This window comes from Convolutriloba macropyga, chromosome 3 (assembly GCF_964194025.1).
Source record: "Convolutriloba macropyga chromosome 3, txConMacr16.3, whole genome shotgun sequence".
In the NCBI taxonomy this organism is placed as follows: domain Eukaryota; kingdom Metazoa; phylum Xenacoelomorpha; order Acoela; family Convolutidae; genus Convolutriloba; species Convolutriloba macropyga.
The window spans coordinates 19070582-19091991 of record NC_134470.1 but is presented as its reverse complement, the minus strand read 5'-3'; positions in this window follow the sequence as shown (position 1 = coordinate 19091991).

The following is a 21410-nucleotide window of genomic DNA, read 5'->3' as shown; positions in this document are numbered from 1 at the left end:
CTCTCAATTGAAGTTTAAAAGTGAGTCCTCAAATCCCATACAGGAGTTATTGAAATCAATCTAAACTTTCAAAGATTCTTCGAAGGAATTGCTTGGGAAAATAGTTTGATTTTTCGTTGTTTTTTTAGTTGTTTTTGGTGTTGTTTTTGTTGTTTTTTGTTGCTAATCGAGAAAAAAAAGGAAAATCTTTGTATTTCAACTGAAAATTTCCCCTTTTTCGCTTATCATATTTTCGATATAATAAGCTTATTATAACAAAATTTTATTCAAAGGGAATTACTCAAATCGAACCAAACTGATAGATAGATTTCAATTATGTGTCAGGGTTTTAAAGCAACAAGAAATTTTGAAATATCTCGTCTGTATGTTAATTCATATAATCTTTGGTTTTCATTGTCAATTTTGTAACTTGAAGATTGAGTTTTGACTCTGTGTTTCCGCTTTTGCTGGGCATAAAAATCTTCTATAGTTGATTGTTTTTAACTCCGCCCTAGCCGGTCCAGCCCGGTTGAGAAAAATAGGAGGGAAACACCATCAAAGCATACTGGAATAATCTCAATGAAGTCTGTTTTCAATTTTGGATTGAGTTATTCCGATAGTTCTATGCCAGTTACTATTCGCTTCAACTTTGTTCGGGAGATTGAGCAGAGCGTTCCTGCGTTTGTCCGTCTCATAGATTTCCTTCTGTTGGTTATTAGTAGAAATGTTAGGTTTTCATACCAAAATTAGCAAATCTAGAGAAAATCAAATTTTATCTATAGTTTTTTTTATAGGGTGGTCACAGATTTGTCCAATTCCAACTGAACTTCGCATGGAGTTTTCCCAGTGTGCTTAGAGTGAAGGACAAAAACAAATTTCTGCTACAGCTTGCCTACAAATAAAATTTTTGCAGGCAAGCTATAGCAAAAAATACGAATTCGAAGAGAAAAAATTTTTGCGACAGCTTGTCTTAAAAAAATGTTAGGTTTTCAAACGAAATTTTACGATTGATTCAAGTAAACAATTTTAAATTTCTGTGTTTTGAATTGGGTCATAGAGCTGTCTAAATTTAACCAAACTTGGCATTGAATATTCCATCTGTACTTAAAGTTTAGGACTGAAAAAATTTTTTATATAGCTTGTCTAGGAAAAAAGTTAGACATTCATACGGACGTTTGTAAATTTTGCGAATAACGAACTTTAACTATAGTTTAATTTCGTTGGGCAATATTGTTTTCCAAATCGACACAAACTTCGTATGGAGTATTTGCAGTGCACTTAGAGGGTGTTACGATAGCTGGCCTACGAAAAATTTAAGTTTTCATATGGAAATTCAAGATTCATTCAAATAATTTATTCTGAAATAATGTATTTTTTGAATGGTTCACAGAGTTGTCGAAATAAATCAAAGTTAAAAAGGGGTATCCTTTTGCACTGAGAGTGTATAACAGAAGAAATTTTTGCTGAAGCTTGTCTAGCAAACTATTAGGTTTTCATAGGGAAATTTGCAATAATTAAATTGAAAAAAACAGTACTTTTGAATGAGTCATAGAGTTGTCCAGAATAAACCAAACTTGGCATTGAGTTTCCCCCGTGCACTTACGGTGTTGAAAAAAAAAGAATTTTTGCTATATATTGTCTAGGAAAAACGTTACGTTGTCATACGGAAATTTACGAATAGCTTAAATAATTAAATTTGAAAAATATCATATTTGAAGGAGTCATAGAGTTGTCCAAAATAAAACAAATTTGGCCTTGAGTTTTCCCTGTGTACTTAAACTGTAGGGCGGAAAGAATTTTTGCTATAGCTTTCCTCGGAAAAGAGTTAGGTTCTTATACGGAAATTTGAGATTATCTCCGACAATTAATTTTGAATTATTGTTTTTTTTGAATTTGTTGTAAAGTTGTCTAAAAAAATTAAACTTGATACGGAGTGTTCTTGTGCGTTTAGAATGTAACAGATTTTTGCTATAACTCGTCTAGGAAAAAAATTAGTTCTTCGTACGGAATTTTGCCAGTTTTGTGAATAAGGAATTTTAATTAAAGCTTTTTGAATGGGTCGTAGAGTTGTCATAATTAAACCAAACTTGGCATTGAGTGCCCCCTTTGTACTATTAAGGTAGAACAGAACGATTTTTTACAATAGCTTGACTACGAAAAATGAGCTTGTCATACGAAAATACGAGTTTGTTTCAAAAAATTAGTTTTCAAATACTGTATTTTTGAATGTGTCGTAAAGATGTCCCAAATCAACCAAACTTAAGAGGGAGTATCCCATGTGTGCTAAAAACATAGAAGAGAAATTATTGTTGCAATAGCTTGTCTAGGAAAATATTAGGGTTTCATACGGAAATTTGCAACAAATTCAATTAACTTTGAGAAAAAGTCGTTTTATATTGGTCATAGAGTATTCCCCGTGTACTCAAAGTGTAGAAGAGAATGAATTTTTGCTATAACTTATCTAGGAAAAAAAATTAGTTCTTCCTACGGAAATTTGACAGTTGAATAACGAATTTTAATTAAAGTTTTTTGATTGGGTCATAAAATTGTCCAAATTAAACCAAACTTGGCATTAAGGGTTTCCTGTGTAAAAAAATGTAGAAGAGAAGGAATTTTTGATATAGCTTGTCTAGGAAAAATGTTAGGGTTTCATACGGAAATTTGCAAAAAATTCAATTAATTATTTTTAATAATGTTTTGAGAAGTTTTTTGAATGGGTCAAAGAGTTGTCCAAATTAATCCAAAAATGGCACTAAGGATTCCCTGTAAAATTGAAGTGTAGAAGAGAAAGAACTTCGCTATAGCTTGTCTAGGAAAAATAATAGGTTTTCATAAGTATATTTGAGATAATTTCAATTAAATAATTTTAAGAACTAGTTTATTGAATGGGTCATAGAGTTGTCCAAATTAAACCAAACTTCTCTTTAGGGATTCCCTGTGTAATCAAAGTGTGGAAGAGAAAGAATTTTAACTATAGCTTGTCTAAGAAAAATGTTAGGTTTTCATTCGGAAATTTGCGAATTGCTCAAATAATTAATTTTGAAAAATATCACTTTTGGAATGAGTCATAGAGTTGTCCGTAATAAACCAAACTTGGCAAGGAGTATTCCCTGTGTACCTAAATTGTATAGCCGAAAGAGTTTTTTCTATAGCTGCTCTAGGAAAAAAATTAGGTTTTCGAAAGGAAATTTTCAAACTTTTTTTTGAATAACCAGTTTTAGCTAAAGTTTTTCTGATTAGGTCATAGAGTTGTCCAAAATAAACTTAATTCGGCGTGGATTATCCCCTGCGTACTAAAAATGTAGAAGAGAAAGAACTTTGCTATAGTTTGTCTAGAAAAAATGTTAGGTTTTCATAAGTAATTTTGCGATAAACTCAATTAATTAATTTCAAGAAATAGTTTTTGAATGGGTCATAGTGATGTCCAAATTAAACCAAACTTGGCTTTAAGGATTCCCTGTGTAATTAAAGTGTAGAAGAGAAAGAATTTTTACTATAGCTTGTCTAGGAAAAAGCTTAGGGTTTCATACGGAATCTTGCGATAAATTCAATTAATTAATTTTGAGAAAAAGTTGTTTTGAGTTGGTTATAGAGTTTTCCAAATACCACCAAACTTGGCATTGATTATTCCCTGTGTACTTAAAGTGTAGAAGAGAACGAATTTTTGATATAGCTTGTCTAGGTAAATTGTTAGGGTTTCATACGGAATTTTGCAATAAATTCAATTAACTATATTTGAGAAATAGTTTTTTAAATGGGTCAATGAGTTGTCCAAATTAAACCAAATTGGCACTAAGGATTCCCTGTGTTTTTGAAGTGTAGAAGAGAAAGATCTTTCGCTATGGCTTGTCCAGGAAAAATGTTCGGGTTTCATTTGGAAATTTGCAATGATTTCAATTAAATAATTTTGAGGAATACTTTTTCTGAGTGGGTCATAGAGTTGTCCAAATTCAACCAAAATTGGCATTGAGTATTCCCTGTGTACCTAATGTGTAGAAGATTAAGAATTTTTGCTATATATTGTCTAGAAAAGTTGTTAATTTTTCATACGAAAAATTGCGATTAACTCAAGTAATTAATTTTGATAAATAATATAAATAAATTGATAAATAATGTTTTTGAATGGGTCATAAAGTTGTCGAATTTAAATCAAACTTGGCATTGGGTATTACCTGTGTACTTAAAGTGTATAAGGGAATGAAATTTTTCTATAGCTTGTCTTGAAAAATTTCAAGATTTTCATACGAAAATTTGCGATTAACACAAATAATTAAATTTGAAAAACAATATTTTTTAATGGTTCATAGAGTTTTGTAAAGTAAACCAAATTTTGCACTGAGTATTCCGTTTGTAATAAAAGTGTAGAAGGGTAAAAACTTTTGCTATAAATTGTCTAGAAAAGTTGTTTTTTTTTAAACAAAAAATTGCGATTAACTCAAGTAATTAATTTTGATAAATAATATAAATAAATTGACAAATAATATTTTTGAATGGGTCATAGAGTTGTCGAAATTAAACGAAACTTGGCATTGCGTATTCCTTGTGTTCTTAAAATGTATAAGAGAATGAAATTTTTCTATAGCTTGTCTGGAAAAATTTCAAGATTTTCATACAAAAATTTGCGATTAACACAATTAAATAAATTTAAAAAAACCAATATTTTTTAATCGTTCATAGGGTTTTGTAAAGTAAACCAAATTTTGCATTGAGTATTCCGTGTGTACTTAATGTGTAGAAGGGTTAGAATTTTTGCTATATATTGTCTAGAAAAGTTGTTAGTTTTTCATACGAAAAATTGCGATTAACTCAAGTAAATTGTAAAGTAAACCAAATTTTGCATTGAGTATTCCCTGTGTACTTAATGTGTAGAAGGGTAAGAATTTTTGCTATATATTGTCTAGAAAAGTTGTTAGTTTTTCATACAAAAAATTGCGATTAACTCAAGTAAAAAATAATATAAATAAATTGATAAATAATATAAATAATAAATTGATAAATAATATTGATAAATAAATAACATACGAAAAATTGCGATTAACTCAAGTAATTGATTTTGATAAATAATATAAATAAATTGAAAAATGATATTTTTGAATGGGTCATAGAGTTGTCCAAATTAAACCAAACTTGGCATTGCGTATTCCCTGTGTACTTAAAGTGTATAAGAGAATGAAATTTTTCTATAGCTTGTCTAGAAAAATTTCAAGATTTTCACACAAAAATTTGCGACTAACACAAATAATTAAGTTTGAAAAACAATATTTTTTAATGGTTCATAGAATTTTGTAAAGTAAACCAAATTTTGCACTGAGTATTCCCTGTGTAATTAAAGTTTTTTCCCTGTGTAAAAAACAGAAACAATTTTTGCTCTAGCTTGTCTGGGAAAAAAGATAGATTTTCGTACGGAATTTTTCAAGCTTTGCGATTTTCGGATTTGAAACATAGTTTTCTTTGGGTCATAGAATTGTCCAAATTAAACTAAACTTGGTATGGAGTATCCCCTTTGTACTAAACGTGTAGAACAGAGAAAAATTATGCTACAGCTTAGCTATAAAAAAGTTAGGTTGTCATACGGAAATTTGAGTTTATTTCAAATAGTTAATTTTGAAATTTAGTTTTTTTGAATGGTTTATAGAATTGTCCGAAATCACCCACACTCGATATGGAGTATCAAATGTGTACTAAAATTGTTGAAGAGAAGGAACTTTTTGCTGTAGCTTGTGTAAGAAAAATGTTAGATTTTCATACGGAAATTTGCGAATTGCTCAAATAAATAATTTCGAAAAATATCTTTTTTGAATGAGTCATAAAGTTGTTCAAAATAAACCAAACTTGGCAATGAATATTCCCGGTGTACTTAACTTGTAGAGCCGGAAAAAAGTTTTTTCTATAGCTGCTCTAGGAAAGAAATTAGATTTTCGCAAGGAAATTTGAAAACTTTTTTTGAATAACCAATTTTCTTATTGGGTCATAAAGTTGTCTAATATAAACTTAATTCGGCATGGATTATCCCATGCATACTAAAATTTTAGAAGAGAAAGAACTTTGCTATAGCTTGTCTAGGAAAAATGTTAGGGTTTCATACAGAATCTTGCGATAAATTCAATTAACTAATTTTGAGAAAAAGTTGTTTTGAGTTGGTCATAGAGTTTTTCAAATACCACCAAACTTGCCATTGATTATTCCCTGTGTACTTAAAGTGTAGAAGAGAACGAATTTTTGATATAGCTTGTCTAGGTAAATTGTTAGGGTTTCATACGGAATTTTGCAATAAATTCAATTAACTAGAAATTGGCAAATTACGGAAATTTGCCAGTTTTGCGAACAAGGAATTTTAATTAAAGTTTTTTGATTGGGTAATAGAATTGTCAAAATGAAACCAAACTTAGCTTGGAGTATCTCCCTTGTACTGTAACGGTAGAACGGAAAAAAGTTTGCTATAGCTTGTCTAGGGAAAAAAATCAGGTTTTCATACGGAAATTTGCGAATTTTGCGAATAAGGAATTTATTGTGCTTTTGTATTCATTTACTAACTTTTGTTCTTATAACATTTTATTCTGCCTTGTTTTGGTTGGAGATAAAGTTTCAGCCTGGTTCTTTACGTAGCGCTCTTCTCAAAACCTCATACAGTTGTTTGTTTGTAATTCCGCCGTAGCCGGTTTCCAGCCCGGTTGAAAAATGGAGTCGGGTAATGCCACCGAAAAATAATGAAAAGTTTCAAAAGCTGAATGTTAAATCAACTTGAGAGATTTTTTACACTACTGTAGCTAAGTAAATTCGTATAATGAATCTGATCAGAGAACCGCGTGCATTCGAGACGGTTAACGGGCCCGGGTATTTATGGAAAATTAACGGGGAATAAAGAGTAAAGATTGTAAAAAAAAAATATTTTTAAACTGTTGTTGCTACATTTTTATAAGGGTGAAGAAGAGCAAATGAAGAGTGTAATTAAAAGAAAAAGAGTGGAAGAGTAAAATAAAAGGAATTAATGGTCTAAAATAAGGGTGTAAAAATAAGTTAATGGTGTAATTAAAAAGAGTGTAAATTATGGAAATTACACCTTATTAAACCTTTATTCTTTTTTACACCTTTGAATTCCATTTTTTCCACCCTTTTAAAGGGTAGAACTCACAGTGTAAAAATATGTTTTTTTTACACTTTTCACACTTTTCTCCCGGTTTTTTTAGTAAATTCCACGGCTCGAGCAACACCGCGGGAACGATATTGTTTGATACGATTTTGAAATCACTGGGTAAATTAGGCAAAACGCAGTTTTAATTTCAAGATAACCTCGAATTCCTGAAGAGCGTTGTGTAGTTATAGTGTAGAAGAGTTTGAATTTTCGTTATGTTTTGTCTAGAAAAATTGTTATTTTTGCGAATAACGTACTTTGACTATAGTTTTATTTCATTGGGCCATATTTTTTTTCATATCGGCACAAACTTGCTATGGAGTATTTTCAGTGCACTTAGAGGGTGTTACGATAGCTGGCCTACAAAAGAAGTTAAGTTTTCATGTGGAAATTTAGGATTCATTCAAATAATTAATTCTGAAATATTGTATTTTTTGAATGGGTCATAGAGTTGTCCAAATAAACCAAAGTTAATAAGGGGTATCTTTTTTCACTGAGAGTGCACAACAGAAAGAATTTTTGCTAAAGCTTTTCCAGCAAAATGTTAGGTGGTCATATGGAAATTTGCGATTAGCTCAAGTAATTAACTTAGAAAAATGTTATTTTTGAATGAGTCATAGAGTTGTCCAGATTAAACAAACTTGGCATTGAGTTTTCCCTGTGTACTTACGGTGTTGAAAAAAAAGAATTTTTGCTATATCTTTTCTAGGAAAAACGTTAGGTTTTCATACGGAAATTTACGAATAGCTCAAATAATTAAATTTCAAAAATATCATTTTTGAAGGAGTCATAGAGTTGTCCAAAATAAAACAAATTTGGCATTGAGTTTTCCCTGTGTCCTTAAACTGTAGGGCGGAAAGAGTTTTTGCTATAGCTTTCCCCGGAAAAGAGTTAGGTTCTCATACGGAAATTTGCGAATTGTTCAAATAATTTATTTTAAAAAACATCTTTTTCGAAAGAGTCATAGAGTTGTCCGAAGTAAACCAAACTTGGTAATGAAAATTCCCTCCGTACTTAATTTGTATAGCCGAAAGAAATTTTTCTATAGCTTCTCAAGGAAAGAAATTAGGTTTTCGAAAGGAAAATTGCAAACTTTTTTGAATAAACAATTTTAACTGAAGAGTTTTTTGATTGGGTCATAAAGTTATCCAAATTAAAAAAAACTTGGCATGGAGTATCCCCTTTGTACTGAAACGGTGGAACGGAAAAAATTTTTGCTTTAGCTTGTCTAGGGAAAAAATCAGGATTTTATACGGAAATTTGCGAATTTTGCGAATAATTTTAAGAAATAGTTTTTTGAATGGGTCACAGAGTTGTCCAAATTAAACAAAACTTGGCTGTAACAATTCCCTGTGTAATTAAAGTGTAGAAGATACAGAATTTTTTAATATAGCTTGTCTAGGAAAAATGTTAGGGTTTCATACGGAATTTGTCGATAAAATCATTTAATTAATATTGAGAAAAAGTTGTTTTGATTTGGTTATAGAGTTTTCTAAATACCACCAAACTTGGAATTGAGTATTTCCCTGTGTACTTAAAGTGTAGAAGAGAATGAAAATTTGCTATAGGTCATCTAGGAAAAAATTTAGTTCTTCGTACAGAAATTTGCCAGTTTTGCGAATAAGAAATTTTAATTAAAGTTTTTTGATTGGGTTATAGAATTTTCCAAATTAAACCAAACTTGGCATGGAGTATCCCCTTTGTACTGAAACGGTAGAACGGAAAACAATTTGCTTTAGCTTCTCTAGGGAAAAAATCAGGTTTTCATACGGAAATTTGCCAGTTTTGCGAATAAGAATTTTATTGTGCACTTGTGTACATTCATTGTTTTTTTGTTCTAATAACGTTTTATTCTGCCTTGTTTTGGTTGGAGATAAAGTTTCAGCATGGTTCTTTACGTAGTGTTCTTCTCAAAATCTCCTACAGTTGTTTCTTTGTAACTCCGCCGTAGCGGGTTTCCAGCCCGGTTGAAAAATGGAGGAGGGTAATGCCGCCGAAAAATAATGAAAAGTTTCAAAAGCTGAATGTTAAATCAACTTGAGATATTTTTTACACTACTGCAGCTAAGTAAATTCGTATAATGAATCTGATCAGAGAACCGCGTGCATTCGAGACGGTTAACGAGCCCGGGTATTTATGGAAAATTAACGGGGAATAAAGAGTAAAGATTGTAAAAAAAAACAATTTTAAACTGTTGTTGCTACCTTTTTATAAGGGTGGAAGAAGAGCAAATGAAGAGTGTAATTAAAAGAAAAAGAGTGGAAGAGTAAAATAAAAGGAATTAATGGTCTAAAATAAGGGTGTAAAAATAAGTTAATGGTGTAATTAAAAAGAGTGTAAATTATAGAAGTTACACGTTATTAAACCTTTATTCTTTTTTACACCTTTGAATTCCATTTTTTCCACCATTTTAAAGGGTAGCACTCACAGTGTAAAAATATGTTTTTTTTACACTTTTCACACTTTTTTCCCGGTTTTTTTAGTAAATTCCTCGGCTCGAGCAACACCGCGGGAACGATATTGTTTGATACGATTTTGAAATCACTGGGTAAATTAGGCAAAACGCAGTTTTAATTTCAAGCCTGGTTCTTAAAAGTTTCAGCCTGGTTCTTTACGTAGCGCTCTTCTCAAAACCTCATACAGTTGTTTGTTTGTAATTCCGCCGTAGCCGGTTTCCAGCCCGGTTGAAAAATGGAGTCGGGTAATGCCACCGAAAAATAATGAAAAGTCTCAGAAGCTGATTGTTAAATCAGCTTGAGATATTTCTGACACTACTTTAGCTAAACAAAATCGTATAATTAATCTGATCAGACTACCGCGTGCATTCGAGACGGAAATTTACAGAAAATTAACGAGGAAAAGAGTGTAAAGGTTGTATTATTTTTACACCGTTGGTGCTACCTTTCATGAGGGTGGAAAAAGTGGAGATCAAGAGTGTAATTACTAGAAAAAGAGTGGAAGAGTGGAATAAAAAGAATTAATTGTCTAATATAAGGGTGTAAAAGAAAGCTAATGGTGTAATTAAAAAGAGTGTAAATTATAGAAGTTACACCTTATTACACCTTTATTCTTTTTTACACTTATATATTCCACTTTTTCCACCCTTGCTAAGAGTAGCACAAACAGTGTAAAAATATGTTTTTTCTACACTTTTTGCACTCTTTTCCCGTTATTTTTTGGTAAATTCCTCGGCCCGAGAAGCACTTCGCCGGAACGATATTGTTTGAAACGTTTTGAAATCACTGGGTAAATTAGGCAAAACGCAGTTTTAATTTCAAGATAACCTCGAATTCCTGAAGAGCGTTGTAAACGTTTTTTGAAACGCTTGAATAAACGCTGCAATTAGCCATTTTTGTACTCGCATAGGAGTCAGATTTTTTATGACAAATTATTTGTTTCCAAAGTTTTATGTGTTTTGCAGGGCAACTCTTAAGATTTTCTGCCATTTGATTATGCTTCTACCTTTAGTAATAGATTTAGCAGTCGCTGAGCATTCTTAGTATTGCCATCATGGGCTCCATGCGAAACTTCTGCGACCATGCACAAAAAACTATACTTTTACTGCAACCTGCGAACCCAATTCAACAGTAGAGTTAAAATCTTCAACGAAAGAATAGAAACAAAAGCGGTCGCTGGATTAGAGGCGGCAAGAACAACGATTGAGAGCTTAGAACTCGGTTCGATTAATTCGATGAAACGGGCAGACACGATTACCCATATCACAAAAAGTTTCGGTTGCTTCGGCAACACAAAATGCTCTTTAGGCATCCTATTTCATTGCATTGTTCAACCCAAGCCATTTTTTCATGTAGCATTCCCACCAAAAAGTTTTGCTTTTTCTTAAGAAATTGGGACAAGTCCAGAAATATTTCTGAAAAAAACTGGTGCAGTTTTCTTAGTGATGACTACTTGCTTCAGCGGCCTTGATACTTTGCCTTTATGTCTATTTGGCGGTCTCTCTCGAGACTAGCATCTGCATGTTTTTTAACTCTGTAATGCTGCTTTTTGAGATTTCAAATTTTCTGATTCATACCAAACCAGTCAATCTGACCGTTAATCCGGCAATTAGAACTACAGATTAGTTGTGCGTGTCTAACATACAGAGAAGAAATGTCCATGTTTCAGACATACACTAGACATTCACGATGACCAAGGTGTGCTGTGTCACAAACGTGGCGTTGGCTAAACTAAGAATGGTAGCTTTGATGATCGTGTCAGCGCATTAGCAATTTCAGATCGGGAGTACAAAATAAAAGCCACATACGAGACAATATCTCAATGCTTGAAGTCACTATTGAAAACTGGCTTCCTTGGTGGTGACTATGATTTCACAACTGTAACACATATTTTTTTCAAGTGCAGCCTTGAAGGAATTTTTTTGTCCCAATTCAATATAGGAGACGCGGTATTTGATTGCAGTTCTTCAAAATCGACTTTTTGTGCCTCTTGGAACATAGTGCTCAAAACTCGCAGATCCCTAATCTCAAGAAGACGCTGCAGCGCATAATAGTTTTTGTTGACAATAGATGTTTTTATAGAGGTCTTTCAGCTGTCCTTAACAAATTGATCCAGACAATTTTAGTTGAAGTGCCTTCATAATATTTTTAGAGCATGATTGGCATCATACTAACTCTGCTGAAGGAAAATTTCCGTTGAGAAACAGATTTTGATCTCCAGAATAGTTAGCACAAAAACGAAAAATGGAATTAGAAGTTTCCTTACGTCGTTTTCTCACTCAATGAAAGCGGAAACATGAAGCCGACCTTCAAATCTGCAACATTTCCTTTTAATTTGAGGAGAGGATGAATGAACAGTTAACATTGTTCTATGAAAAGATTTCTATGAAAAGATTTAATTTCTTTGTATTTTAAAGTTTTGTAACCAGTTAGGAGTCTTACTTCCTGGCTCAGAAAAGATGTTAAAGCTGAAATGCGGATGCTCGTCCGTTTGGCACGAAAACTTTGCAAGATCTTAAACATTTAACATCCAATTCTGGTCTGTTCAATCACGCAGCATAACCCTTTCGGAAAATATGCCGTAGCTCAAGCTAACAAACATTTTAGCGCATCTAAAATCAGATCAATTGAATCTTTTCAGAAAATGAAGCAGCAATTTTAACGGCGTAGCAGAATTGTTGCTCTGAGCCAAAAAAAAGGTTAAATAATGGTCAGAGTTCTGGAGGAGCCAATAATTATCTTAAGGCGCAAACGGAAATTACTTTTTTAATAAATTTTGTCTTCAAGAGCACAGTTTTTTTTCACGTAAGTACAATGTAATCTAAACTGATCTCTGATGAAGATTACGTTTTTAGGCAAGCTTCCTGAACTGCGAAACACTACCCAGGCCTAGACCTAGACTTATGAAAAGACTTTAAAAGTCTAGTAGGGGGGGGGCCAATATTGACTATAATTACACGGTCGAGGTTCCTAGTAAAAGTCGAGCTAATATCTTTTCATGGGTCGAGCTAAAGTCTTTTCATAACGAAGAAAGTCCAGCTAAGGTCTTTTCATGGGTCCAGCATTAGTCTTTTAATAACCAGCAAAGTCGATTTAAGGTCTTTTCATGGGTCCACCATTAGTCTTTTCATAAGTCTGTTTTTTTTTCAATATTCAAATGTTTTATTTGTTTCCTGCTTCTGTACATACAGAAGCAGAACCGGAGCAAGGCTAAATAGTTTTGCACCAGAGCAGTCCAACTTAAGAATCAGTTGGAAATCTGCCAAAAGCCTTAAGAATTTTGTCAATTCTTAAGTTAAAGAGTTTTTTCAGATCGAGTATATTACCACATTACTTGATTCAGTGAAACCAGCTAGCTTAAGAATATTGGTCCTAATCCCATTAGCCATGAAAAAATTTCGGCGCTATTCAGTTTGTTTTCCTTACCAAAATTATTAGCTATTTTTTTAAAAAAATAATGCAGGTTTTTGAGGTATTTATGGTTCTTTTGAATCGTAAAAGGTGCATGATCACATATGCTGACTACGTTATATGCAATATTGCACGCAAAACGTTAATGGCAGAAAAACAGACTTATGAAAAGACTAATGATGGACCCATGAAAAGACTAATGATGGACCCATGAAAAGACTTTAACTCGACTTTGTTTGCAAACATTGTGTCGAGCTTAAGTCCAGCACAAACTTTGGGTCAAGCCAAAGTCTTTTGTAAAATTTAGGGTCCAGCTAAAGTCTTTTGCAAAAAATCTGAGTCGAGCTAAAGTCCAGAATGCCTTAAAGTCCAGCTAAAGTCTTTTCATAGCTCAAATGAGTCCAGTATGGTCTTTTCATAGCACATTTTTGTCGAGCATTGTGTTTTCATGTGTCGAGGTCTAGACCTGGGTAGAGGGGTACCATCCATATAGAACAGAGGTATACATATGTATACATATGTATACATATGTACATAGGGAAAGCAGAAGATACACTAACTTATATAAGGTTGTTCCAATATGATGTTGTAGAGATCATGCTCGGGTTATTTCAGGTCACCCTTGGAGATACAAAGGAACATGTTGCCTTTTTCTCAACGTGTTTAATTCTCGGTGGAACTAATCTGAATAGCTGAACTATTTAATTACTTAAGTGAAAAATCAGAAAAAAAATATTTTGAAGACAAGTTCGCTGGCTATCAATTAATTTCTTGGTGAAAGTGAAAAAGTTATATTGGATATGTTTGGTATAACAAAAACTGTTGTGGAATATTGTTTGGGTGATGAATTCAAGGTATTATTTCTTAAAGTGTTGTTAAAGCCCTCAAGGAGTAAAAGTCACTGATTCCAATATGAAGTCCTCTACATTTTGAAATTGCATTATTGACAATCGGTTGCTTTTAATTTGCAAACAATTATTTCTTTCTTATGTAGAATGAAATAATTTAGAAATGCCCTTTGTTACGGTGTATTAAGATCCCGTGACTAATTTTCAGCCAGCATCAGAGCTGAATCAGAATAATTTCAGAGTAACATTAACTTTAAGTAATGATTCGGAAGGTTTTCAGAATATTTTCTGCATCGATTCTGAAATCTCTCTAAATAAGAGCAAAATTCAGAATCAGTGCTCTCACTGAATTTCTCTGAATCAGAGATAAGTTCTGAATGCATTATAAACCCGAAATTTGGGATTCATTATAAATGCGAAATGCAAACTTATAACCAGAAATTTTCATCAACATTACAGAAATATTTTAGTTCCCATTTTAACCATTTTTCATTATTTTTGGGTAATATTACAACATATTTAGCCGAAAATTAAAAAATCACAAATTTGCTAACATATTCTGCCATAGTTAAGCAAATTAGTATTGTTTCTTTGCAAAATACTGATCTGAGAGCGAAAGCAATGGTAAAGCCCAGCGGCTTGACTCACGAACATAGTTATCACGTAGTTGTACCTATTTCAGGCCAAAATCAGAGTCTTATTCAGAACCTGAATCAGAAAAATTTATAGTGTGATTCAGTCTGAATTAGAGTCTGAATCAGAACCAGATAGGACATGAACAGACTCTTAATCAGAAATGAAAATTGCACTGAAAGTTAGGTACGGGAAACCATTGCACTATGCAAGGCAAAATGATTCATCGAGTGGATACGAGAAATCGGCAAACTTGTTATAAATGATTCGAGCGAGCTTCCCCAATCCAATTTTTTATTATGGAAATCTAACTCCTTTACTGCCCTAATGTCACCTGCATTCTGTCGTTTTTTAAAAATTGTCTTTGTTTGCGGTTATTGAGAATCTTGTAATGAATTTTGCTATTTATGTCTTCGGAAAATCGACCTGTGATCTTGTCGCAGGCAGTTTCATTTTTGCACGGCCTTGCATCGTGCGACCTAAAATCAGGAAAGAAATATATCTCTTTCGGTTGACCTGAAATAATACAGGACATTTAACTTGGTCGATTGAATATGCAAATGCATGTTTTTGGTCCAACTCATCTATATATTATTTTTATGCCAATTCTTTGTACTTTCTCAATTTCCACTTTTTCAAATGTTGGTTTCTCATTCCATTTACAACGGCTTCTTGTGCTTACTATAACTGACATCTGCTTGACAACATATTTGTAGCAATGGACAAAAAGACACTTATATGTCAAAATTGTACCATTGCCTTTTGGGCTTCTATTTGGTCCAAAGCTGATTCTGCGGTAATTACTACGACTGAAGAGGTTAGCGCGAATGTCTTCTGGTTTACTTCTGGTCAACCTGATGATCTAATGGCCATTGAGAGAGCTACCTTAGTTTCGCGTTACAATAAACAATATCACGATTGGTGTACATATTGTAGAGCGTGGGGGTCTTGTGTGCGAGGTAACTCTATCAAAGTTCACATTGGTGTGATCAGATGCAATCTGGACAGACTGTGAACGAACACGAAAACCTTGTTAAAAGCCATTCATTTATTTGTTTTGAGATAAGAGCGTGGAAAAGATAATGATTTGAACATTATTAAACATTATGCTCTAATAAGTTCATGCAACGCATCTAAAGTTTATGATACAAAATCTCAGAGTATACTTTATAAATTAATGTGATCTTGCAAGGTTTTTGAAGTAATCTGAAGAATTCGGTAGAATTCCTGTGAAATCTTTTAAAATAATGCAATTTTGAATAATGTGAAATTTTTCAAAAACTATTCTACTCAGGCAAAAAAAACATTCGTTTTGTTAGAAAACAAAGACCCTGCCTAAAACTCAAAAACTTTATACGCTCAAAAACCTGCTCTGATGAATTACAAAAACAAAGTACGGTCAACTAAAGTTGACAATTTTCCTGATCATACACACACACACACACACACACACACACATATATATATATATATATATATATATATATATATATATATATATATATATATATAATTATTATTGCTGAAATTTTATTGAATTATTTCCATTAATGTGTTATTCTAAACTATAAAAGCAAATTCAGAAAAGCAACAAATTTATCTTCAAGACTTAATTGACACCAGAATGCAAAAGATTTCCGCCTTGATATGTCTAAAATTAGCATTCAAATGATAAAAGGAAATGATATATAATACTTTACATGAATCAAAGAAAATTAAATAATCTAACATAAGGTCTGAAACAATAATCCAGAAATGTTTATCACCTCTGAAAAATAACGATTTTGATTGGTAAAAATCAAATGAAGTTGGCGAAATCCTATATGCCTTTGCATAATTACTGCATTCGTAAATGAACTTTCTACATCTATTATCAAGAAAGTTTTATGATGGGCAAACCCGGTCATCAACAAGCAGATAAAAGCATTGGCTAAAATTACCATCAATCTTAGCAACAAAAACTATTGTGATCTTCCAATAGGCCAAAAATTGTGAAAGTTTTATTCGTTACAATGTTGAACAAAAGAACAAGAGAACAAAAATTTTCGATAATTCCAGGTAAACTTGAAGTCGAATCTTATGTCAAAGATCAAGAAAGACATCTAAAATTCTGGTGTTTTTTCTGCGTCCATTTTTCGATCTAAAATCTTTTTAAGTTGTTAAGACAAGACGAAGACAACGATAACAATCCGATTATGCAACAAATAAAGGAATATATATATATATATATATATATATATATATATATATAATGGTTTGCATGTGAACTGCTCTGAAATCATGAGCGCAAAACACTCAATTTTAGTTAAACCTTTGAATCAAAATATTTTCTCCTATACAAATCCGGAGAGTCAATAATTTCCATATTCATACCAATCTTATTCACAATCTCTTAATAAAATTTTTATGGAATTGGAGATATCACATATTACCTTGGAACTAGACGTGATTGGCAACTAGAGTTACCGAAACATAGCAAAAAAATAACAAAAAATATAAACAAAAAATTTGGCCAACCATGAGATCTGAAATTGGGGAAAATTATTGAGAATTTATCTGATGCATATCCAACAACAGTACACACACACACACACACACACACACATATATATATATATATATATATATATATATATAAAACCTCTCTGTCCTGTTTTTTCGGGATATTACAGAGTTCGCAAGGTCAAAATAACTCATATTTGGTCTTTTTGTGTCATCAGAATGTGAATGTCATTTCACTGAGTTGAACTGAATCCATATGGTTTCAAGTGCTGAAATTCGAAAATCATGAAACGTAACGAAATTTTGCGGTCATTTGAAATTTGCGTAAGAAATACGATCACATCTATGGATTATTAGTGTAACAGTAGTGAAAGTTGTACTGCAGTTGGAATCTCAATGGAACACTAGTGGGATTTAGTGTAATTATAGTGGAAGACTAGTGGACACTAGTGGGACCGCAACCCGGGCACAACTATATTAATCAAGAATAAAACGAGTTTCAGATAAACTTTGAGTAAAAAATTTTATCATGTTTGATATAAGAAACATACATTATTTGCGATTTTTCTTCTGGGACCCTTTATCGCCTCTTATTTATGATCTTCTTTCATATAATTGATGTTTTAAGCACTTTGATATAACTCAGAGAAGCCACACCGTCCATGCGACAAACAAATAAGTATGAAGATTCTTTAGCAAATGTCGCATCATTTCTTTCGATTAAGTAGTGTCAAAGTGTCGTGAAAGCCTGTGAAAAACGCAGAAATTCACAACAAACTGTTAAATCTGAAATTAAAATGATAGCTTTATAGGAAATGGCACTCTGGCGCGCGAAGTTGTTAAATTGGTAATTATTGCTATAATTTTCTTTTTCGTAATACTATACTGATCCGGGGGCTCACCATTGTTCATCGCACATTGTTTACCAAAACCTCCCATCTGAGACCCTCCCCCCGGTTGAGGTCCAGACCTAAATTGATTTATGATCAGACCCAGTCGAGCGCATACCCGTGTGTTCCCAGACCGAAATTACAGGTTCTGAACGGCAGTTAGAGCGCACTACAGTCAGGACGATGGTATGGAAATGGTCTAATCAGAGGTCATTTTGGTCTGAAAAGTCTGATCATAGGCGGATTCGAGCGCACTTGGGTCTGATCAGAGGCGACTTCGAGCGCAATTGGGTCTGATCATAACCTCTTCGAGCGCACTTGGATTTGATCAGAGGCAACTTCGAGCGCAATTGGATCTGATCATAACCTCTTCGAGCGCACTTGGATCTGATCAGAGGTGACTTCGAGCGCAATTAGGCCTGATCTTAACCTCTCCGAGCGCACTTGGTTCTGATCAGGACCACTTTGAACGCAGGAAAGTCTGATCACGACCACTTCGAACGCAATTGCGTCTGATCATAGAATTTAGCATAAGATTTAGCATAAACGGTGAAAAGGGTTCATCACTTAATATTTTTTAAAATCTAATTGAGCGCAAATCTTACACTTTTTGTTCAAATTCACCGCAAATCTTACATCGTATAGCTATTTTTAGCGGTGAAACCTCAACCTGGGTGCGTGTGCGTGTGTTTTTTTTGGGGGGGGGGGGAGGATAACAAGTGTATGTGTGTGTGTGTGTGTGTGTGTGTGTGTGTGTGTGTGCGTTGGGGATGGGGGTCAAGTGATGGTGGTAGGGTTGAGAAGGCTAAATGAGAGGGGAGTTAAAATCGACAGGTGGAGTGGGTTTGACAATGGGAGTGTCGGGGGGAGGGGGTAATGAAGGGGAGAGCTGATAGTGGCAATTTTGCCTGTTTTTTTGATCAGTGGTCAACTGGGGATTGATCTCGACTGAGTCTGATCAGAGGTTACTTGAGTCTGAAATTGGCAATGGTCTGAATTTGAATCTGGACCATGTCCTGGAGATGGTCTGATCAGAACTCCTTCGGTCTGGAAGGTCTGATCAGAGATCCAATCAGTCTGGAAAGTCTGATCAGAGGGTATTTGGCTCTGGAAAGTGTGATCAGGGGTAATTTTGGTCTGAAAAATTTGATCAGATGAAACTTTGGGTCTGGACCTCAACCTGGACTCATTTAATCCATGAGGTTACACCCATCAAGGATTGTTCTTGGAGATCAGGTATTCCTGCATAGGCGTAATTTGTCAGCCTTTAAAACAAAAATATAAACCCTTCATAATCTAACTCAAACATTTTTTGCACTATATGGGGGATATAAAGCAACTCAATTTTCGGCTTCGATAAGAGAGATTTTAATCAGGCATTTGAATTTCCTCTCGGTGACAAATTTAAACACTATTTTTTGAAAAACAGAATTTCCTAAAAGCATCCTCTTCTGATAAAGTCTTCAAGATTTATAAACAGATGACTGTTTTCAAATTATACATATATATATATATATATATATATATATATATATATATATGTGTGTGTGTGTGTGTGTATATATATATATATATACATATACGGTTTCAATAGATTCAGTTCGAAATAGGGCAAAATCAAATATGAAAAAAACTTTTTTCAACCAGCAACAGTGACTTTTGATAGAAGAAATTGACAAAAAGGATCATAATCCAAGTTTTTTCTCGAACTAATAAAAAAAGGCATGCCAAGATTTTTAGGAAAAATTTCTTAAGAGAGATTATATTTTTTTCATCGAGGTCAACATGAAACAAAAAACATCCTTGATTCGGGAACCAATTTTGTTTATTTTTTTAATTATGAGGCTGTGAAGTACGTAGGCTATTCAAAATGCTCTGCTCTCTGCATATTACAGAAAATCTGTTGGACCTTGTACAAATTTAATACAACAACGCATAAATTAGAAGGAAAAGAAATAAAATAACATTTATATTAAAGATTTCAAATCCGTCTTCACCCTAAGCTATAACATCTCTTCATTTTTTTATTATATGAAACACCCCACACCAGGGAAATACCCGTTATAGTAAGCTTAAAAATAAACCTAAGTGGCAAGAACAACAGAAAAAGAATTCTCCAACCTTATAAATCTTATTTATCAGCTGCTTGTTCTTAAAAAATTGATTAGAACATGGATTACGCTTAAAACAGACATACAAAATTAAGAACGGTGCCCTTCTTTTTTCGTTCTCGTTTTTTAAATGATACAAAAATATCACCGAACAAAAGAAGTGGTCAAAATAACATTGCACGGAGCAACTCAGTTTGTCCACTTAATAAAATAATCAACAAAAGAGCCAGGTTCTAAATATTCTAGAGAATGGTAAACGAAATCAAAACGAGAAACAAAGAAGGTATGAAAGTATGAAACTAAGAAAAAGTTCACGTCTTGCGCGATAAGAAAAAACAAAAACGGAGCCTTCTAATCTGTTCCAGTGGATAAAGTGCCTCGACTTTACTGTTCCAAGCACACCTAAATAAGGGGAGGAACTATAAATTTTCTACTTTCTTAATTTTTCAAAAATACGTATTCAGCAACCAATTACTTGGAAATAGTACTTGTTTCAATTGACAAGCAATAATATCACTTTTTTCAATTTTTTCCAAGCTAATTGAAGAAAGTTCAACTTTCAAATATTATTTAATTTAATCACAGAATTTAATAAAATATTACCCAGCAACTATTTCTTACGGATCTATTCTGTTTCAGCCTTACAGTTTTTTTGTGGCCCAGCTCGCAAACTTTTTCATATCCCCCAGGTTTCATAAAAGGAGCACATATGATGTTATAGAAAATATAACGTTTCTGTATTACTGTCCTTGCATGGAACCAAGGAAATCATATATGACCCTTGCAAGAAACCTAAGAAATCATATATGATTTTTGAGAGAAACTCAGGAAATCATGATACTTGCAGGAAAACGTGGATTTAATTCGCAGTGCACTTTTAATAAGACTTAAAAAGCCAAAAAATCAATTTTTGGACAAATATGAGACTAGTGACGCCATATATGATTCTAGTATGAAAACCAGGAGTTCTTATATGATTCTTGAATGTAATTAGGTAAATGATTTTCGATACTTGCATGAAATTGAGGAGATCTTTATTAATCTTTCCCGAGAATTGCACGATTTAATCACAAATAACCTATGATGTTACCTGAAAAACACGGGAAAGCAAATAATGCAGAAATATAAGACCCAGAACTCATATATGATTCTGGCATGAAACAAACCCAGAAAATTATATATGTTTTTTGTATGAAATTGAGGAAATCCTTTAGAATCCTTTTTTGAATCCTTGTACGCCGAGGAAGTAGTTCTTGTTCCTTCTTTTACTAGAAAATGTTATACAATGATCACGCCCGGTCCTCCATTGTAGGTTTAAGTTTTCAATTACACCAAAGTGGTTTGAAATGTAAATGAAAATAGTGCTGAAGATCGCCACTGATCCACTTCAACCTCATTTTGTATTGCAAGTTCACCTGTAAATGTTTTGGTTTCTTTTATTGGCTTGA